Raw genomic sequence first — 17,530 nt, 5'->3', positions numbered from 1 at the left:
ACAATAGTGGTCGGGATTGCCGGGCAAATACTGTTGAGCTATGTAGTGCGTGTTGTGTTAAATGTGTATTTGTGTATTTGTGTGTATATATGTGGTGTGTTTACAATAATTAAAAAATCACAAGAAGGTAACTAAGTTGAAATAATGGTAACAAAAATGATTTGAATGGTAATAAAATATAATATAATGAATAACACAGCCCTTATGACCAAACAGAATAAACAATATTAATTAATATATATATATATATATGAATATAAGTAAATGTCTCTTATAGGCGAATACAAACAATATTAAATATATATAAGTACGTCTCTTATAGACGAATAAAATTACAATATTAATATGTTAGGATATGGCCCTTTTGGCCCAACAAAGTATAATTAATAACGTATGGCCCTTCTGGCACAATAATAAATTTAATAATAATGTATGGCCCTTCTGGCACAACAATAAATACGATATGTAGCCCTTCTGGCTCAATAATAATAATAATAACAAAAATAACAATAATAACTCACAGTTTTGTGGAGCTCAGACTGGCCAGCTGGTCCTACATCTAGTAATAATAATTAACGATAAAAATATAATACAAAAGGATATCACGGTGACACGGTTGACAACCCACGAGTATTGCACAGCAAAGTATAATATATGTATATGCAACATATATATATATGTGATTTTAGGTACACGTAAAAAAAAAAACAATATATAAAATAAATTAGACTTAGCCCTTATGGCTCACAAATAATAAATATAAAACACACTTAAGCACTTTTTGCTAATAAGTAATAATCACATACAAAAAACTGTTTAATACTTCAATATAATGAATAATAATATGGTCCTGACTCTACGGCTTACGGTACAGAACAACAATATAATCGGCGGCCGTGCTAATATATTCCAGCAGACGCACGGCGGCGGCGTACGATAACGCGGTGTAATCTACATATTATATAACTCACACGATACACCTACAAATTCAATAACGACTAAAACAAAAATAAACAATACGAATAGTGATATGTGTGAGACCAGCTGTTCCTCCCGTGACCGATTTTTCTTAATTACCTAATCTATAATATTTAAACTGTTGCGGCGGCAACAACTGATATATACCTACTAATTATATTATATTATGCTATAGAAAATGTCTGTACGCAGTGTAATATTATCATTCCATATTTGTTTACCCTTTGTATGTCCAATGGTCTTGTGCTGTGCTGTGCAGTAGGTTACAAGTGGGTCACTTTAATGGATGGTGTTAATATCATTGTATAAGAAAAACGATTCTGAGCGAAAACGGTCAGTCAGCCTATGATATTACCAAGTATATTTGATGATATTATTGTGAATAAAGTAATTTATATATAACCTATTTACGTGGAGCCTTGTTTTAAATTTTCAATACTTAGCCATAAAAGTTAAACATTTTATACATTTTTAACTACCTACAAAATAATTTATAAATTATAAATTTGATAAATGTTGTCAAAATTTGAAATTTAAATGCTTATAAAAAAAAAATTGTGCCTATGTATTTTTAATATTTTTCAACTGCTATTAGAACGATATATCAGGAGCCTTATATTAAAATTCCACGCTTTTCACCCATCAAATAAAATTTTAATGATATTTATAGAAAAAAAAACTAAAAAAATTGAAAACTGACAATGTCCGTAAACAGCTCAAGAAGTCAAAATATTTGGAAAATGTTATGGTGTATAGGAAATGCAATTATAAACATTCAGTCAAAATTTCATGTTCCTACGGTGATTTGTTTTAGAGTTACACCAAAAACCAAAATCGATTTTCTCGAAAACAGATTTTGCGTAAAAATTCCCGTTTTTCCTTAATTTTTCTTTTGTTTTTCACGTCGCTTTTGAAAACTACTGGGAAATTTTTACTTTTGACCAAAGTACCAACTAGATTCACTTTCCTATCAGAAAAGTTACTGTTGAAGAAAATCCAAGCACTTTTACTGTCCTAAAAGGTGATGACAGACACAAAAATAAAAAAAAAAACACACATTATTGTAAAATCAATACATTCATCGCTTCGCTCAGAATCTAATAATTAAAATTAAATGGCAAACTTACTGGCTCGAAAAAACACTAAATTAAGGACAATTAAAAACTCCATCTGTGGATGACCAAACACCCTCAATTCGCTCTAACTGCAGTGTTGGGATTAGATATATAAGTACTTCTTTATATAGATAAAAAAAAGATGTTTTTTATTTTAATACCTACTATAAAATCTAACTTTTGAGAGTACAGCTTAGATACTACTTAGGACTTCAATATTATATAAACACCGGCTATATGTTTAAATTAATATTAGCAGTGAACATTATTATTAAAAGGACGTCGCACCCGCTTGTGTCTTCTCCGTCTTTCACACGTATACGACATGGCATATTTTCGTTCGCTAGTTTCGATAGGGTGCTGTCATTTTTGATTTTAGAGCGAATTGAACTATTATCAAACTTTTAGGTAACAACATTATCTGTGCCCTCTCGTTGGTTTTTTGCGATATTTTAATTTTAAAATGAATTATCAGTATGTACAATATCAATGTTTGGAAATGCTCATAACTCACTTAAAAATTAAAATATCGTAAAAAACCAATGAGAGGGCACGGACAATGTTGTTACCTAAAAGTTTGATAATAGGTCAATTCACTCTAAAAAGTCTAAAATCAAAAATAACAGCAGCCTATTGAAACTAGCGAACGAAAATTTGCTATAACGTACGTGTGTAAGACGGAGACAACACAGGCGGGTGCGACGTCCTCTTAATCAATACCTGACTAAGGTATAACTGAAAAAACATTTTCAAAATTAGGTATAAATATCAACAAAAAACTATTTTAAACAACTCGTCATAGTAAACATTAATTATTATGAACCTTTACAACAGTTTTAGTAGGTATGCATTTAAATCGTTTTTAGTAGATATACAATAATTATAATTATTATTGTTATTATGTAAAGTAGTATGTAAACCTAACCTAACTGATAAATTATAATTATATAAAGATTTATATTGCTTCGATTACTTAATTAAATTAAAAATTCAAGCCCATTGCATTTGGTTGACACAGTTGACCCGTATCGGTACAACACACGTCGGAAATAGGAAAACACAATTAAATACGCGGTAGGTATATAGCTTACTCTACCCAAAAATAAGTTATAAATTAAATCATTATAATCATTTTTCCACTAATTTACTGTTGACGAGTCACCAACACAAGATAACAATGAAATGTAGGCATATTTGAGCACTAAGCTGGGCCCCTAACGAAAATATCAATAATAAACAATGGGTATATACTATTATTATGGAAATCCGATTTTTTTACTGAGACGACGACAATTCAAATATAAAGTATTAATTATCAAAAAAAAATAAATAAATTGACAGTAAAAAGTGTATTTTATTCTTTTGTATAGAGACAAATTTATCTAGATCAGCTTAATCTTTTGTAGATCACGGACCCCTGATGAAAGATTTCTAGAAATCGCGGAACCCCTTACCAATTTTTTTTCGAATACCTTTTTTTTACAAAACACCTCGTGTTATCATAACCAAAATTATAATAATTATTTTATATAACAAATTACATAAGTAGACATAACAAAACATGCACATTTATAATTATTTTATTACGATTATTTTTTTTATAAAAATGGGTAATATAAAACCATAATTGAGTACGATCGATCATCTGCACTTAGTGGCAGTAAATATAAGACTGTCGGGACTACAGTGCAGTACGCATGTAAATTTCGTATTAATAAATTTCGTCGAAAAACTGATTATACTTAATAAACATTAATAATACAATTATTTGGTGTAGAATCTACATAGGTATTATTATATTTATTATGAAAAAAAAATAATAATAATCCAACAATATTGTAATAATGCATTCATGTCACTTATTGACGTATGTTATGTGTTAAGGCTGCCGTGGACCCCCGACATGAGTATCGCGGACCCCCAGCCGCTCGGCGGCTACGTGGCTCGGCGACTGCGGCGATCCGTGGTGCCGACCAATATCGGTCCCTCGCCGGAACGGCGACGGCGGACAAATCTTCCGCTAATCGCTTGACGATGATGGCCCGTGGTTCCACGCGAGTAGCGCGAACGCGAAATTAGTATAATATTCACGTACTTTTCCGTGGCAAACACTCTCGATCACGCGGAGGGTAACAAAACACGCGCACGGCGTTAATAGACGCGAGCGGAAGCTCGATGTGAGCTTGACGTCGGACGTCAATCACGACGGACCCGACGGACAAACAGGCGTGGTCACACGCGAATTTTTATTTTACTCGATGTAAATAGATACGTATTGCGACAACGATAATAAAGCGAAAACGTACTTCAGTAATAGGTACTAGGTATCGATCGTGGCCGCTGATAACAGCTCGGGCACACTTGCACCTTGCGTTCACACGAGGTTTTACGACACACGGGAACGATAGCGCGGACGTTGCGCTACGTTCAGCCGTTGGAAAAAGACAAACGCCACAAAGTTCGCGACGGCCGATGGCCCGCTCGTCGGCCGTTGACGGCGGCGCGGTAACTCCAGAGGGGGAACGCGTCGCGCGGAGCTTCGACATCTCGCGCGACTTAGAGCGTCCAGGATTTTGGCGGCGACCCCATTCCACGGTCGAACATGAATATAATTTATAACTAATAGTTAGCCATATAGGTGTGTATTATCAAGATTATAATAATGTTCATTTTTAAACACAGAATTAAAAAAAAATTATTTTATAGAATATTTTATTTTATAAGTTATAGAGTTAAATTAATAAATAAGTATAAGATCATTTTTAATTACAAATTTACAAACCTCTGCAAGTACTTTTCCCGTTTTTATCCGTCATAAATTTTTTACGTATTATGTCTGATTCTCTGAAGTGTAGTTCACAAACCAATTGTTTTGGTTTGATTACAAATTCCTTCCTGGGTATAGCTTTTGTCCATTGAGCAAGTCTGATTGTATCTTTAGGGACAGTAAAAAAGTGCAAGAGTCATATCCCGAAGTACACGCCGGAACAATACAACGATGCCCGGGCATGTTGAAAAATTAAATACTATAGTGACTAGTCTATAATCTAAATACTATATTACTAAACAATATGTCATCAATATCAATATATCCCAGAAGTCAATAAGAAATAATATTCGTCATTGGACAATACACAACATAGCCGTCGACGTAATTTTTATACATACATTTGTTTCATGTTATTCTTATTCTAAATAAATCAATTTTTTATTGGTGTTCTGCAATTATTTCAGTTGTGGCACTTTCATTTTGAATATGCTTATTGCGAAATAGTAATAAAAAAAAAAACGTAATTAAATTGATTAAAAATTAATAACACCATTCCTAGTAATCCATGACAGTAGTTACAGCTCTTAAATATTTTATTTGGGTTGAGTGTAGAAAAACTGGAAATTAGAATCGTATATATTTTCGAATAAAAAATAACTTAGTTTCCAGCTTTTTTTGGTTTTTTTTTTATGAATGTCGATAAAATTTTATTTGTCGAATAAAAAATTTATTACAAGGATCTTAATGTATTGTTACAATGACATTTGAAAGATATTAAAAATCCATAGTCACAATTTTTCTTTTATAAGCATTTAAAGTTCAAATTTTGACAAAAAGCGTAAAAATCAAGAAAATGTGAAAATTATTTTGAATATGAAATTTCTAAAAATTTTTATTTTTAAATCTAAGATTTTCAAATGTAATACAAGATTTTTTATAAGGTTATCTAGATTTATTAAAATAAAAATATTTATAAGAATGTCAAATTATTTTTTTATTAGCGTTTGAAATTAAAATTTTTACAACATTGGATATATTCACTCGATTTCTCATGTATCGATTTTTTTATTTTGTTCTAATTCAAAAACGAATAGAACGCGGGGCGATGAATGTATTGATTTTACAATGATGTTTGTTTTTTTTTTGTGTCTGTCATTACCTTTTAGGACAGTAAAAATACTTAGATATTCTTATATTATAATGATAATAATTTGACTCTTTTAGAGCTGTTTACGAACATTGTCAGTTTTCAATTTTTTTAGTTTTTTTTCCATGATTATTAATACAATTTTATTTGTCGAGTTAAGGAACAATAGCAGTTGAACAACATTAAAAATACATATGCACAATTTTTTTTTATAAGCATTTAAAGTTCAAATGTTGACAACATTTATCAAATTTAATAATTACCTACTTTTATAGCTAAGGATTGAAATTTTAAAACAAGATTCCACGTAAATTGGTCATATATATAAATTACTTTGTTCATCTAAATATCATATCAAATATACTTAGTAATATACTAATATTATAGGCTGACTGACCGTTTTCGCTCAGAATCATTTTTCATAAAATTTCGGTTATACAGTATGGGTTGAGCTAACCATTAGACGGTTTAGGGACATTCAGAGTCAGGCCGTAACACCACTCACAGTTTAAATTCTATAATAGAGTCGTAACTCCACTCTTCTACACCATAAATTATAACATTGTAATTTTGTACTTGGTTAATAAACATTCATCAAAACATAGTACATCACGTATTTCATTTCTGCGTTGATGTATATATCGACGTCGGTTGGGACGTAACAACTGTTTCGCTTACATATCGTGTGATTTAAAAAAAAAATAGTTTCATAGGTTAGGTAATGAAACTTAAGGGTGAGAATATTGTTGATAGGTTTTTATTTTAAAGCTATTTTATTGTGCTTTCAACTCTCGTACTCACCAGTTCATGGGCACATTGTATAATATCTATAATTGTGTGATTGGACATATATTTGAATAGGTAAACGGTCACTTTGTACGGTCCATTGTTCAAAATGTATAACGCGGACACTTTGTACGGTCGGGTAAAAATGTACATTGCAGAACGCGGACACTTTGTACTATTATATACATAAAGTATATATATATATTATAAATATAGATTTTTTAATTTATGACATAAATGAGCATAGAATTTTAATTTTCGCTGCAAATGGAGGTCTTTCTTTTTTATCTTCATCAAATATGTGGTTCATGGATGGCACATTTAAATGTTCCAGTATATTCGCTCAATTATACATTATACGAGCAGAATTTGAAGGAAATGTTAGGACGTGTGTTTATGCTTTTCTTCCAGATAAATTAGAAAATACGTATCATGAAATGTTGTTAAATCTCATTATAAAATCTGTACGAAACGCAACTCTCCTTAAACCTGAGTGAATTATTATAGATTTTGAATTAGGTGTAATAAACGTAATAAATCGAGTTTTTAATGACGTCCAGATTCAAGGTTGCTTTTCTCATTTATGCCAGTCTGTATGACGACAAATTCAGCAACTTGGATTAGCAAAATTGTATAAAGAAAATGAACGGATTTCCAAAGAATGTAGAGTGATGACTTCATTGGCGTTTTTACCTATTGACGACATTTTGGTCGAAATTAGTCATATGTATACAACATTTTCTCAAGAATTACTACCTCTTATTTCATACTTTGATAGAACTTATATTAGTGTTAATAACAATAACGCACGGTACCCTCCTTCTATTTGGAATGTAAGGCGTCAAACTATGTCTAATTCTCATCGAACTAATAATTTTAGTGAAGGGTGGAATAGTTCGTTCAATAAATTAGTAGGAACAACAAATCCAAGTTTTTGGACGGTTTTGCGAGCAATACAATTGGATGAATGTGGCAATAGACTTCATAAGAGACAAAAATCCTATACTGCTGGCAATAATAAACTATTAAATTTATGTAACAAACATCAAAAAAAGGAAATAACAAATATGGAATTTTTAAATTCCATATATTATACATGTAGTTTTTAAAGATTTTTTTAAATATTAAAGAATGGAAATTTTATATTTTATAGATCGTTAATTTTGACGAATTATTTCCATTTTATAGGTACTATGCATGTAGTTTTATTTTTTTTAGTTCTAATTTTTTTCGTTATTATATTTTATTTGTCATTATGACATATTTATATTGTACACATTTTTAATTTGCTTTAAACTAATATCTATTATTATAATACAATTAAGATTTATAATAATATTATTGATTGTCTGATTATTTTGATCATTATTAATATACGATGAAACAATTTACTTTTTATTTTTAGTTTTTCTATTTTAATAATTTACATTATAATTTATAATATTATATATACTTACTACTTAGGTATATAACTTATATTTATAATATATATACTTTATGTATATAATAGTACAAAGTGTCCGCGTTCTGCAATGTACCTTTTTACCCGACCGTACAAAGTGTCCGCGTTTCGCACTTTTAATACTCGACCGTACAAAGTGACCTAGAACCATTTGAATATAGAAAGGCCTCAGCCTTTTTAGTCAAAACAAATTGATAAATAAATAATTATATCTTAATATCTTAAAATATCCATAACTTGTTTTAAAAATAAAATACAAATAAGTGCTTAGTGCTTCTCTATAAGGTTCCTTAAAAAATATTTTTCTCTTTAATTTTGATTTTAATATTATATCATATCACTTTAATATTAAAGCTAACAATACAAAATTGGATCAACTGTACTCCTCACATTTGCATGTTGCTCGTTGAAAGAATATCAAATGTTGTAAAAATATAAATTTCAAACGCTCATAAAAATTTAATTTGACTTTCTTTAAAACATTTTTTTTTTTGAGAAAAGTTGTTTAACTTATGAGGAATCTTAAATTTAAAAAGAAAAAATTTTTTGTTCTTTAATGAAATAATTATTAAAGATAAAATTCTGAAAATCCTTACTGCACTTCTCCTAACCAATGTGAATGTAACAAGACCCCAAACAATGAAAGCCGTTTTCTGGTTTAAGAGATCTATATTACTAAATGAAAATGAAAATGGTTTTTTGTGGGGCTGTTCACATCGACATTTTTCTGTATTCAAATTGTTACACCGCTTGTGTGTGATATCTGTTAATAAATTTCTAAAAATTAAAAATGAAGAAAGTTTACATGCCGAACCCTGACTTGGCAAGCATTTTTTCTAAATTAGATAAAGAAATCTAATTTTTATACATACATTTATTTCATGTAATTCCGATTCTAAAGAAATACATTTTTTATTGGTTTTTTTGCATTTACTTCAGTGATGCCATTTTAATTTTTTATACTATAGTTATTGTGAAATAGTAATAAAAAAAAGGTGGTTAAGTGGATGTCGCTCTGCTGCACAAGTGCGTCACTGTAATAGATGGTGTTAAATTTGAATTCAATTATATAATATCATTGTATAATAAAAATGATTCTGAGCGAAAATAACGGTCAGACGGCCTATTTACTATTTACTAATTATATTTGATGATATTATTGTGAATAATGTAATTTATATTTAACCTATTTACATGGAATCTTGTTTTAAATTTTCAATCCTTTGCTGTAAAAGTTGAACATTTTATACATTTTTAACTACAAAATAATTATTAAATTTTGTCAAAATTTGAACTTAAAATGCTTTTAAAAAAAAAATTGCCTATGTGTTTTTATTATTCTTTGTGCTATCATAACAATATATCAGGAGCCTTGCATTAAATTTTCACGCTTTTTTACTCAACAAATTAAATTTTATTGATATTTATAGAAAAAAAACTAATAAAATTGAAAACTGACAATGTCTGTAAACAGCTCCAAAAGAGTCAAAAAATTGTCAACATTTTATGATGTATAGAAAATGCTAATATAAACATTCAGCAAAAATTTTCATGTATCTACAGATATTCGTTCTTGAATAACAATAAAATAAAAAAATCGTTACATGAGAAAACGAAAAATTAAAAATTGAAAAATAATTACATATCATTGTAAAATCAATACATTCACCGTTTCACTCAGAATCTAAAATTTAATTTAATTAATAATAAATTAAAAACACGATTCCTAGTAACGCACGAAAGTTGTTACAGCTGTGAAATATTTTGTTTTGGTCAAGGGTAGAATCTCTGGAATCGTATGTATATATATATATTTGTATGAATTTCTAACTCAAAATAATTTTCAAATTTTCGTGATTTTTACGAATTTTGTCAAAATTCCAACTTCAGACACTCAAAAAATCTATTGTGGAATTATGCTGGACTTTTTTTTATTATCTACCAAGTAAAACTTACAAGGAACGTTGTAGGCGTATTAAATTCTCAAGTTATTGGACCGAGCGAAAAAAATTTTATCGACCATTAAGAAAAATATGTCTATATAAACAGCTCAACATGAATCAAAATAACTTGAAAATGTTATGGTTTTAAATTCCTTTATAAACAATCAACGAAAATTGCACGTATCTTGGTACAGCAATTTATTTTAGAGTACTGCCACCGGAGGCGAGCGAGGCATTTGCCTTGAGCGCCTGATGCTGGGGGGCGTAAAAATATTAAATGATTAACTTAAGAAAAATTATTAATTATTGTATAATACTGATACGTAAACGTTATATTATATATTCAATATAAAATGTATTTCTTCATTGATTACTCGTTTCTCGTTTATTACTTTACAATTATTGAATTATTATTATTATTATAATTTTCTAATTTGTTATTGGTAGTATTTATTATGTTATCTTTATGAGTTATGACTTTATTTTCATTTCGCCCGAAATAACAGAATACGTATATTAACCACACATATATGACCACCATTTACTAACACTAGACTAAGAAGAAAATGTAAAACAAAAGAAACTATATACTTATATAAAAAAAAAATGTACTAATATCTAATAACTATTATATTACTAACCAAATGTATCACTATTTTATTACCAATTTATCACTATTTTATGTATCAATGTATTATAACCAATGTATCACTATTGTAAAACTATTGTAATAACTACATACTATGGAAATGTTAAAGATTTATGTTTAAGCTTTTTAACATAAAGTATTTTTTTAGAAGGGAGGTGCTACGCACCCACGTATTAAGTAGTCATATATTAACTGTGTACTGCGCGCCGCACGTTTCTAATAATATTTGACACTATAACTAATAAGGCAATTAGTATAGTATAACATGCGGAGGTCGTTTCAAAATCGTAGAGAAAACAATTGAACTATAGAAGGTGTCGTCACACGTATCTTTCCTGGAAAGCCAATACCCATACGAAGGATACGAGTCGACCAGCATACCAAATACGAGACCCGAACTCTGTCTCCTGACCGAACTTTGTACCTTTGATATTGTTTCTTAAGTAAACATAACAATAATGTGTTATAGTATGACTATTGGCTATAATATTGTGAAGTGTTTGATCAAATAAAATTTGAATTTTTTGTTATTATTAATATTATTATAATAATTATTACTTATTTTATATGATTACATCTATACAAATAAATAATAATGTATGCACCATAAATATTAAATTGTGGACTATATTCAATTGCGAGTCACCCAGCATACCAAATTCGAGAGCCGGACTCTGTCTCATGACTGAGCTTAGCCACTACTACAACCACCCACTCCAAAGGACACAATCATTTATATAGAAGCCCAGGACAAGAGCTCTTCAGACGGTTAGGGACATTCAGAGTCAGGTCGTAACACCACTCACAGTTTAAATTCTATCTTAAAGAGTCGTGACACCCCTCTTTTACACCATATATTATAACATTGTAATTTTGTACTACGATAATAAACATTCATCATACCTAGTACATCACGTATTTCATTTCTGCGTTGAGGTATATATCGACGTCGGTTGGGACGTAACATGTGAAAGGAGTTTCAGTAAACTTAAATTGATAAAAACATACTTAAGATCTACAATGGTTAAGGAGAGATTGTCAAGCATAGCCATACTTTCTATAGAAACATAAATCGCAAGCATATTAACTATTATTTTGAATAATTCTAATAATTTGCATATATCAAATTTATTTGTTTACCATAGTATAAGAAGATAGTAATTAAATAATTAAAAATTATATACTTGTGGCTAAAAATGTTATTTCTTGTTCCTCGAAACCTAATTGCAACTTTTCAGATTATTCCGAATCGTATTAATAATATTAAAAGCTGTGGGTGTGTCAATCCCAAAACCCAGGGGTCACATTTCTTAAGTTCTGCTTCAGGATAAAAAAATGGCTCAGTACGGGTCTGACTGTCACCTACACGAAAAACCGAAACCGATTTCACGTAATAATTCCGGAAAAGATGAAAAACGAAGCGTTATCTCGACTACGTATCGTGCACAAAGACACAAAAAATAAAAAAGTATCACACGGAGCGTAAATTTGCTATATAAGACTGATATATCAGACGATAAAACGCCCGTGTTACCTCTTAAATCGCGGGTCGTTGAGCAGGCAGTAACCTGCGTTCACGTCTTCACGAAGTTTCGGTCTTCGGTAAAATGTAATGCCCGCCACCGACCGGCGAGAAGTACCTCCGATTGATAATCATTGTGACTTATCACTATGTACTAACTATGATAATAATAATTGTTATCAAATAAATAAAAACATAACATTATTATTTTTTCGTTTGCCGACGTTTGAAGCACTCGTGAATTGCAATTATTTGAAATTTGAACAAAAAAATACAGACCACAGTAGTGCAGAGTTCTAATAGTTCTATTCATAAATATTATTACATAATCGCCATGCATAAGTGTATTGTTTTTAGTAAAACATCCGAAGTATCGCCTAGCCACATTATGTTGGTTTTAATTTGTAAGTATTATTTTCTAGTTTTACTGATTATATATCTTAATAATATCGTGTCAGTCTAATTTGCCAATTTGCTCACACCTATAGATTTCCAAAAAATGAAAATAGAAGGAAATAATGTCTAAACATGTTTGAATTAAATGATTATCCCAATTTCTATCTGACATTGTATCTGCGGATTATTTCTCAATTACTGATTGTAATCAATGATCTCAAAACATAATCCAAACCGTTTTTCTGGGATAGAGAAGAAAAATACTCTGAGCACGACTAATAAATTGCATCTATGTAAAATCATTTAACATAATTCATGAATTAGGTATTTATATATTTTTTACAAATTGAAATTTTCAGAAAATTGTGTTTCAAATGAAGGTGTCTTTCGTACTGCGGTGGTAGACGACGGTGTTGTCAACAGAACCGAACAATGTCAGCGAGGGTGGAGCGTGACGTCGCTACTTGTTGCCGGTCGTTAGCAGACAAAATATTGCACAAATAAGCGAGTTGTGCATGACGGCCAGGTAAGTGTGTCCGTCAGGAGAGTCGTCACGGGAGAGAGTATTCAGGATAATGTCTCACCACTATAATATTATTATTTTTTTGTTTACCTACATTTGAATCACTAGTGAATTATTTCGCGGATTATTTCTCAATGACTGATTGTAAACAATGCTCTCAAAACATAATCCAAACCATTTGTCTCAGATAGAGAAGTAAAATAAATTTTAGTAATTTACAGCGACATTGGTACCACTCTGAGCACGACTAATAAATCGCATCCATGTAAAATCATTTAACATAATTCATGGTAATTATATATTTTTTACAACTTGACATTTCCAGAAAATTGTGTTTCGAATGACGGTGTTGGTTGTGCTGTGCTGTGCCGCTGCGGTGGTAGACGACTGTGTTATCTCCAGAACCGAACAATGTCTGCAAGGGTAAAGCGTATCATCCAACGATGAGGTTGAAGAAAATGAAAAGACAAATAAAGAATTTGGAGACGTTACAATTGATGAATTTAATTCACCCAGAAAATCCTTAGATACTTAATAATGTCTAATTCACATACACTTATGTAAGTATATCATTCAAGTATCCAATTTTAAATGTTTGCCGAAACCGAAAGTTACTTAATAGATTATCGTTTTTAGTTCATTCAGTGGATTATACTTATATTTTCCAAACTGAAATATACGATGTACCACATACAAGGAGCTAGGAAGTTCTATTGAAGTGTAAAATCATGTAAACATTATGAACATCTAAACTTTCATATAGATACAAACTAATAAGATGTACACCTTAATTATTGATACAGGTTAATATGAATTGTTTATTTTATATATAATATCACATTTATTTATAACTTATATCTTTCAGGTCTATAGTTTATGTTAAGTTGTTTAGCAGATGACTTACACTTAACAGTTGTTTTCATGCAATTGTTATTACTAAATTTCAACGTTAATAGTAAAATTAAATCTTAATTAAAAATACTCTGTTCAAAAATTTAAATATTTACTTTCCAAATACCTACTATTAACATTGTCTCTCATACTTTATTATCATAATGTTTTTAGAGTTTACACACATATTTTGCAAATTTTGCACGACTAAGTGAACACCAATTATCTTCAATTGCACTCTAAATCATGTTTGTGAAAAAAATTATTTGCCAATGACTTATTTATAATCATAAAAAAACTTTATTTTTAAATTTTATAATAAGAGAAAAAAGTATTTAAAATCTTTATTAATTATACTATCATAATTTTCATACTTTTCGTATTTATAGTTAAATTGTAATTTAAATTATTTTAGAATTCCTCACTGGTGATCTGATTGTTGTGCATAGGCGTTCCCCAGATTTTACTTCAGATGCAGCATAGATGGCTAATTTCTAGAGAAGTAAAATACATTTTAGTAATTCACAGACACATTGGTACTACTCTGAGCACGACTAATAAATTATATCCAAGAGGTAAAATTAATTTAACATAATTCATGAATTTCAGTTGTATTTATATATTTAATACAATTTGACATTTTCAGAAAATTGTGTTTCTCCAACGATGAGTTAGAAGAAAATGAACAGACTAATAAAGAATTTGGTATCGCCAACCGCAGCAAGGGGACTGTAGATATATACTTCCTGTATTGTGGTGAAAACCTAACTTAACCATAACAACATAATATTATTTTATTATTCACCGACTTTTGAATTATTCGATTAGATATTTAAAATTTGAACAGAAAAACAGACTACATTCGTATAGAGTTGTAATCATATGTTTTAGAACAATATCATCATTCATAAGTGTATTCTTTTTAGTAAAACATCCAATATATCGCTTTGCCACATTACCTTCATTTTCATTTTCATTTTTAGTTGTACTGTTTATATTTCTTAATAATATAGGGTCAGTCTAATATGCTAATTTGTTCACAAATATAGATTTCCAAAAAACGAAAATAGAAGGAAAATAATGGCGGTAATCATTTCTACAGCAACACTGGTAGTACTGCTCTGAGCACGACTAGTAAATCTTATCTAAGAAGTAAAATTTATTTAACATTATTCATGCATTTCTGTTGTGTTTATATATTTTTTAAAACTTGACATTTTCAGAATATTGTGTTTTTCCGACGATAAGTTAGAAGAAATTGAACAGACGAATAAAGGATATGGAGACCTTACAGTTGATGATTTTAATTCACCCAGAAAAGCCTTAGATACTTAATAATGTCTAATTCACACACACTTATGTAAGTTTATCACTCATGTATCCAATTTTAAATTTGTGATATTGTAACTATTGTACAAGATTTTTTGACAAACCTGGCTTCACCTTTCAGAATAGTTGGCATGAGCTGTGAAAAGATATATTATATTTAAGATGTAGGCTGTTAATAAATTTGTGGTGTCCTACATATGCATACATACAAAGTATGTACATTTATTGTTCATAGTAATATTAACTATCAAATTTTATTGAATGTGTAAATTATAGGTTTACTGGTCGTCAAATACGTTCCCATTCATGGAATTTACTTCTCAACAAGAAAAGACAAACTTCTTTGGAAGAAGGCTAAGCAAACACCAATTACCTTCAATTGCACTCTGAATCATCTTTTTGAATAAAATTATATGTCTAAGACTTACTTATAATTATAAGAAAACTTTATTTTTAAATTTTATAGTTTGAGGAAAAAGTATTTATGATCTTTATTAGTTATACCATCATAGTTTTCATACTTGTCGTATTTATAGCTTAATTGTAATTTAAAATTTAGAGATATATGACTAATGTGCTGTAATTTATTGTTATACTTGTAGTAGTTTTTTGTACATACTAAATAAGAAATTTTAAGTGAGTAAGAAGAAATAAATTTGAATATAATACAAGATATGACTGTAGGCATTTAAAACAATGAGAACATTCTGTTTTTATATCTATGGATATCACAGAACTTTAAAAGTAGTCTTATGAGTTATGATCAATATGTTGCTTTAAACTTTTTAACTTAAGTTTTAAGTTTTTTATTTACATTTTATTATGATTAGAGCGCAAATTTGTATGCTTTTACATATTTGTTCTGGGTGATAGTATGATATGCTGAGTGAGCACATAATTTTTTCATGACCATAACGATTTGAACTGTGAACTTTTGGGCTGCATATTTCGACAACTTACTCATTTTTTTTGTATTGTAAATCAATTTTTTGTTGCTTTTATGCAATTGTTTCAGTTGTGGAATTTGAATTTTGAATACCTATGTTTATTGTTGACTTGTTTCGAACTGTTTACAGATTTACTCAGTTTCCAACTTTTCTCCGCTCATAATCGTTTTTCTTATACAATGATATTATATCATTGAATACAAATTTCACACCATTTGTTATAGTGACTGACTTGTAATCTACTGTATAGCAGAGCGACAGCCACTTGCCCACTTTTTATTTTTTTTTTTTGTAGAAATTAAATAAAATTAGTTAAAATATGCTATGGAATGAATATCAAGTTCAAAAGCAATTGACAGGAAAATAAAATATAATATAATTTTATTGGTATTGTAATTTGTAATGATTAATTTAATATTAGTCAAATTGGTTTAGTAAAATTATACTGTCTATACTCTAAAGCAGGGCTATATTATTTTTTTCCTACAGGGTTGGCACTTGCCTCTAAATATTATGTCATATTGTTGTAAACACAATGTTTGCCTATGTTAATCTTCGCAAACGCTGAGTAATATTAATTATGCCACGAGAAAAACCATCAACAAATTACAAAAGACTGCTAAAAATGGAATTTTAATTTCTTGTGTTTTGTTTATCACCGTAGAAACAAATAAAATATTAATAAAAATAAATATTAATTAACTAACAGGCTATAATAAATAATAACAATATAAAATATCGAGACTGACAAACCGTCACCGCTCAGAATCGTTTTTCTTATACAATGATATTTTATCATTGAATTCTAGTTAAATACAATCCGTTATACATTGACCCACTTTTAACCAACTGTACAGCAGAGCGACATCCGCTTATCCACTTTTTAGTTTTTATTTTCATAGAAATAAAATATGCTATGGAATATATATCAAGTTCAAAAGCAATTGACAGGAAAATAAAATATAATATAATTTTATTGGTATTGTAATTTGAAATAATTGATTTAATATTAGTCAAATTGGTTTAGTAAAATTATATACTCTTCAGCAGGGCTAAAATTGTGCGTAGTAAG

The 17,530-nt window shown here is 29.4% G+C and overlaps 1 long non-coding RNA gene across 1 annotated transcript; it reads left to right on the top strand.

Moving 5' to 3' along the window:
- Positions 1 to 12,602: 12,602 nt before the first annotated feature.
- Positions 12,603 to 16,255, top strand: LOC132937132 (uncharacterized). The gene is made up of 11 exons (XR_009663606.1): positions 12,603 to 12,776; positions 12,861 to 13,061; positions 13,128 to 13,294; positions 13,617 to 13,851; positions 13,928 to 14,094; positions 14,598 to 14,757; positions 14,829 to 14,938; positions 15,232 to 15,334; positions 15,406 to 15,542; positions 15,633 to 15,723; positions 15,788 to 16,255. It is a non-coding gene; the product is annotated as an uncharacterized LOC132937132 (long non-coding RNA).
- The last annotated feature ends 1,275 nt before the right edge of the window (positions 16,256 to 17,530 follow it).

The sequence above is a fragment of the Metopolophium dirhodum genome, chromosome 1 (genome assembly GCF_019925205.1).
Source record: "Metopolophium dirhodum isolate CAU chromosome 1, ASM1992520v1, whole genome shotgun sequence".
Classification (NCBI taxonomy): Eukaryota; Metazoa; Arthropoda; class Insecta; order Hemiptera; family Aphididae; genus Metopolophium; species Metopolophium dirhodum.
The sequence above is the reverse complement of the archived record's forward strand: the minus strand, read 5'-3'. Positions and strand labels throughout refer to the sequence as shown.